The following is a 6757-nucleotide window of genomic DNA, read 5'->3' on the forward strand; positions in this document are numbered from 1 at the left end:
GTTTGTAAAAAAAATATCACAAGTACCACATCGCAAATCGACCAAACCACATGGTATTTTTTTTGTAATTAACCCCTCTTTTTATCAATATTAAGTCTAATACATTAATATTATACATTAATATTGTTCAAACATTGCACTAATACTAATCAAATCAATAACATTCGTGTAAAATATGGCTGTAGTGCGAATTGTGATCGTAGAAGATTGGAATTCAACTATTTATATCTTTAAATTTTGAATCAATGACATCTTTTTTTTATAATTACAATTTATTAAGGTTTAATTTATAATTTTCAAACTTTACATTAATTTTATGTTGTATGCTACTCAACTTGCGTAACTATTTTAAAATTTTAGATTAAACTAAATTAACTAAAACTTATAAAATTACATTTGGTTTTTAACTATAGCAATCAATTACATTTGATATTGTGAAAAAAATCACATTTGATCAAATTTAGATGAAAAATAATATATATGTAAATAAACCGTTAATAGCACATGTTGTATGATTATATCAGAGAAATGAATGGTTTTCGGGTATAAAATATTATATGAAATTAAAACACCTAAATAAATTGGCGAGTTATATTAAAATAAATTGGTGAAATATTATAATAATTATGATGCGATTAGAAATCATCAAACATAAACATTTAATGTGTCCTTTATATACTCGCTTATTTCTATTTGAATTAAATCAAATAGTATCATCAGTTAACACCACAAAATAATTCTTCAAAAAAAAAAAAACATCACAAAATAATAGATCAAATACAAATATTTTTATGTCAAAATTATCGTATATCATAGTCAAACCGAACCCTTATGCTAAGTATTTCAATCCTCATAGGATTATATATCAAAAAGAAATCCTTGTAGGAATATAATTTTATGCGTGTGTTTGTTTTTTTTATATATATATAAAATACATAATTTTGTTTATAAGATAAGAAGGGATAATTACAAATGTGCACAAATAAAAAGTGAATTACTATACCTAGCCACTTATTCCTACCTCTAGTCTCGGGAATAGACCGAAATACCTTTTACCCAAAATTTGGAAAAACATAAAACCTCTCAAAAACCCTATAGACTCTTCGATCAAATCCGGACTAATTTATGAACCAAAACATGGATCGTGACAGAAGCCGTAAAGGGAAAGCGAAAATGGTAAGATTTACGGTTTTTTTGGTGATTTCTCTTCGTTTTCGAATCTGTGGGCGATTTGAAAAAAACGCCGGAATCGCAATTGGGCGTATGAACATCACACCCGACCTACGGTTTCGGCGTATGAATATCACGCCCGGCCTGTGGTGCGGGCGTGATAGCCTCATTCCCGCACCATAGGTCGGGCGTGATGTTCATACGCCCGAACCATAGGTCGGGCGTGATGTTCATACGCCCGAACCATAGGTCGGGCGTGATGTTCATACGCCCGATCGGTGGTTCCAGCGTGATGTTCATACGGCCGATGGGTTTTTGAATTTTTTTATTTTTAAAAAAATTATAATTACATTATAATTAAATTGTTAAATGTTTAGATTAATTTGATTATAATTTATATGTGAAATTTTGTTATTAATTTGATTATAATTTATATGTTAAATTGTTAGATTAATTTAGTGTAACTTTTGTAGACGGAGCGGCCTACTATCGGGGGGAAATCCATCCCGCTATATGCTCGTCGTCTAGATATGGATGAGGAGGAGTATACACCACGGCATACGAGACTGCGTGGTATTGATATATCTGGTCGTAGGCGGAGAGGGGTTGCGACGGAGTAGGTGCGGAGGGGTCCGATTGTGGATCAGCCTGATATTCGTGGAGCAGAGGGGGCGACGGATTATGATGACCGAGATCGTGATAGCGATTCTGTGGAGGATTATTTAGAGGTGGTAGCCTAGGTACTGCGACAGTCTGCAGCTGGTGGTGATGGCGAGGGTGAGGATGGCGATGAGCAGCCGACCCAGGGCAGACAACTGACCCAGCGCAGAGGTGGTCGCTTTGCGAGTACAAGTATTTTTAATTTGAGGCCTAGTATTTTAAATTGTAGTATAGTATAATATTTTAGTATAATTTTAGTACTTTTAGTATAATTTTAGTATAATTTTATAATTTTATAGTTTTAGTATAATTTTAGTATAGTTTTAGTATAGTATTAGTATTTTAGTATAATTTTAGTATAGTTTTAGTATAATTTTATACTTTTAGTATAGTTTTAGTATAATTTTATAATTTTAGTATAGTATCAGTATTTTAGTATAATTTTACAATTTTAGTATAATTTTAGTATAATTTTATAATTTTAGTATAGTATTAGTATAATTTTATAATTTTAGTATAGTATTAGTATAATTTTATAATTTTAGTATAATTTTTGTATAGTTTTATAATTTTAGTATAGTTTTAGTATAATTTTATAATTTTAGTATAGTTTTAGTATAATTTTATAATTTTAGTATAATTTTATATTTCATGGACCAGCAAACGTCCAAAAGCTAGTGAGGACCAGAGCTGGATTGTTACTAGACCGGTGGATGGTGGCTCCATTGATGGTTCCGTGATTCCTAGTTTTCTAGGACATGTTGCCTCACGGATGCTGCGAGGGGAGCTTCGGTCATTTCTGACATGCTACAACAGAGCATCAGCATGTCAGAATTTGGGGGTGTGGTTTTCTGGTGCGTCACCCGAAGTAAGAATAATTTAGTTTGTCAAAATTTATTTTAATTTGTATTTTTAACTATAAACCTAAAAAACATTCAGTAATTGTATATGTGTCATTTTACAGCTGAAGGATATGATCGAGAAGACTGAGTTGTCTCACCTTCCATCCACCATGTTTAGGAACCTCGACACTCCGCTGTTAACTGCGTTCGTGGAGCGGTGGCAGCCCGATACGAACTCCTTCCACATGCCGTTCGGGGAGATGACTATTCTACTGCATGATGTATGGTAGATTCTGAGTATCCCGATCGACGGTGCGATGGTGCCTGAGTCTCCCAATACTGAGCGGCTGCATGCCATGTGCATGATGATGTTCGGGGTGAATCTGGATGACCTGCTATCGCCGACCCGATATTACTGGAGTGGTGGAGGTGTATTTATCGATGATGTACACAGACTTACCAGCGATGGTAGGGATGATGCGACTCGGGTCACGACGTGGATGTGGCTTATGCTCGGATCCACTTTGTTTGTTGACAATAGTGGCGATAGGATTAGGTCGGCCCATCTTGCTGAGGTTCACGGCGATGTCAGAGGGGTAGCTGGACTTTCATGGGGTCTGCTACACTTGCCACGTTATATCAGCAGCTGGGTATAGCGAGCAGAGGAGACTGTTCTGGTATATACGGATGTTTGATCCTACTACATGCATGGATATATGAGTATTTTCCGGTGTTCCGGCCGCATAGACTACCTCACAGGATCCCAGCTGACCGTCCCCGTGCATGCAGATGGGAGGTCGGGGTACCAGGGAAGATGACCACCCGACTAGATACCATACATGGATAGCTGGACCGTATGATGACAGCCGAGGTATTTTATAAAATTTTAGAATTAATTATAGTTTTATAATATTTTATAAAATTTTAGTATTAATTTAAGTATTATTTATAGTATATTATTATTTATTATTGAGTATTATTTTATTGCAGATGACGTGGTTGCCTTATGGTCCTGTAGCCGATGATGATCAGCTTCGAGTGTCCTACGCCCGTTGGATACGGTGTAGAGACATTGTCGAGCCGTATATGTCGGATCGAGCGTTGCGACAGGTCGGATACCTAGCGGAGATTTCCATCGGCTCACGCATGGAAGTCCTTATCGTACAGGCTCACACATTCCTCTGTCACAGTTGAGGATACCTGGCGGAGATTTCCATCGGCTCGGGGCATTGATCGGAGGAGATGCTGGCCAGTTGGATACGATCCCACTGCCTGTGATGCTGCTTACATGGACTGGTACATGCGATATTCGCATCCTCATCTCCTTCATGCACCACATGATGGACCGGTCCAGTATCCTCGCTCCAACAGCGAATTTGTAAGTTTATTATTATTTAAAATTAGTTTACATGTGTTTATTTTTTAATATATTTTTTTTTGCAGTGGGTTAGCTGGTTGTGGCGTATCACCCAACGAGCGGCTATCCACCAATCTGAAGAGGAGGCTCCACTCATTAAGAGGGAGATGGATGAGTTTATGAACGCGTGGCGTCGGGCGAACTAAATTATTTTATTAGAACTTATTATATTTTAACACGTTTGAGATTATATGTACTCTTTTATGTTTATTAATTTATTTTAATGTTATGTTGTTATATTTTATTTGTTAAAGGGTAATCCGAGTTAAAATGCCGTAATTTTTATTTCTAAAAGGTTAATTCGAGCTAATCACTAAATCAACAACCAATTTTTTCGGGGAGGTAATCACGCCTTACCACAAGGTGAGACGTGAGGCTATCACGCGCGGACGTGATAGCCTCACGCCTCACCTTGTGGTGAGGCGTGATTACCTCACGCCTCACCCTGTGGTGAGGCGTGATTACCTCACGCCCGCGTGCCGGGAGAGGAAATTTTCCCCCATTTCCCACCTCAAAGCCTCAAAGGGTATTTTCGTCCTTTCACGGGGCTAGAGGTGGGAAATTGAGGCTATATTTAACAACACCCAATAAAAATCAGAGTAGGAAATAAGAAAAGGACAGTGTGGTACTTTCGGTTTCAATGTATATATATAAGTTAACACCCGCTCCAATTTCTAGTTTTCACCTCTATTTTAAAACTTCCTTTCAGACTCTTCCCTCGTCTTGGTGAGTTTTTCAACTCTTAAGTCTCTTCACCCAGAAATATAAAAAAGGCGGCCTGGTCGCACTACGCGTCCTCGCTAAGCGAGGGTCCGGAGAGGGGTCCCAGCACAAGGGTGTACTGGGGGCAAGCCTTCCCCTGCCAAAGGCCGCTCCTAAGACTCGAACCCGTGACCTCTTGGTCACACAACAACAACGTTTACCGTTGCGCCAAGGCTCGATCACCCAGAAATATATGTAAATAAATTCAAAACATTGGCTGATGTGGTTAAATTTATTGTAAAAAAATGGTATTTTTTTTTGCTCAATTGGGTGGATTTGTTCCATAGGATTATATATGAAATTATTATTTGAAAAAGTATTTTATGATTTATTTGGTTAATGATGCACAAATATATTTCAGTGGCAATGCAAAAGCAAAATTGTACAGTTGGGGGGTCTATTGGATCAAATTCAAAATACAGTGACCTATACGAAAAAAACATGGAAGATATGAGACAATGGGAGGAAGCTAGATGTCCAGTTTGTTTGGAACATCCTCATAATGCTGTCCTATTTAAGTGTCCTTCCTATGACAATGGTCGTCGGGCATTCATGTGCAACACTAGCTTGCACCATTCGAATTGTCTTGACCAATTCTGCAAGTCACCTGCTCCATCTCCATCAAGATTCATCATCATGTCTGGAGTCCTTTGTGGGCAAACGGATACTGAAAATGGAGAATCGGAGGAGCGTATGTTGACTTGCCCTTTGTGTCGTGGACACGTTTATGGTTGGTTTGTGATAGAGCCTGCTCGGGAATTCATGAACTCAAAATCCAGGAGTTGTTCAACCGAAACTTGCAATTTTACTGGGAATTATATGGAACTTAGGAAGCATGCGAGATCTAAACATCCTAGTACTAGACCTTCAGCTATGGATCCCGAAAAGCAGCAAACTGGACGATTTTTGAAGATGAAACACATCTCTCCAATTTGCTTAGGGGGCGTTTGGTTCACAAGGGGTAAGGGAAAAAGAATCAAGAAAGGGAAATTAAAGGAAAGGAAAGGAATAATCATTAATTCCCCTATATGTTTGGATATGGTTAGGAAAGGGAATAGGGTAAAGGGAATCCAATTCCCTAGAGGGCATGAGGTAATGGCTTAACCTAAAGTGGGGTAATGGTTTAACCTAAAGTGGGTAAAGGGAATGAGTTTTTTTTGCAAACAAACAAAAACAAAATGAAACCCTTTCATTCACATTCCTAAAGACCCCAAACCAAACGCCCCCTTAGTTTTGTGCCTTCCATGGACCTAGGAGAAGAAGAAGGAGAAGAGGAGGATGAGTAGGGCTGGGCGTGGATCCTGGAGATACTGGACCGGACCGAATATCCGAGGAAAAAACTCCGGAATTGGACCGGACCGTTGACTTTTTTTGGAGAACCGAACTGGATTGGACCGTTGACTTTTTGTCAAAGAACTGGACCGAACTGGACCGAAATATATCCAGGACCGGACCGATAACCGGATTGGATTGGATTGGACCGAACTGAAATAACCGAAAGTTTAGCAATAATAAATTTATATTTCATACATTAACTTTATATAAAGAGAAATATTATATAATATATAGTTATATATTTTGTAAGGTTTGGTAAACTAATTACAATAATATAAATTTATAATTTATTAATAAGGTATAACATTATTATATAGTCATAAAAATTATCCCGATTAATTCCCGTTTATAAAATAAAATAAAAAATATTTACCTAAAATGTAGACATGAAGTATCAAACACCTAACCAAATGGAACATTGTTAATGGCCTTAACCATCTGAACCAATTCTCCTGTTAACCATTTAATTAAATAACAAATATTAGAAGTTTTAAATATTAAAATTTTTTAACATTTTATAAAATAGAATCTCGTGCTTCTTTTACCCATTCTCTCTGCTTCGATTTTTTTC

This window comes from Euphorbia lathyris, chromosome 3, assembly GCF_963576675.1.
Source record: "Euphorbia lathyris chromosome 3, ddEupLath1.1, whole genome shotgun sequence".
Taxonomy (NCBI): domain Eukaryota; kingdom Viridiplantae; phylum Streptophyta; class Magnoliopsida; order Malpighiales; family Euphorbiaceae; genus Euphorbia; species Euphorbia lathyris.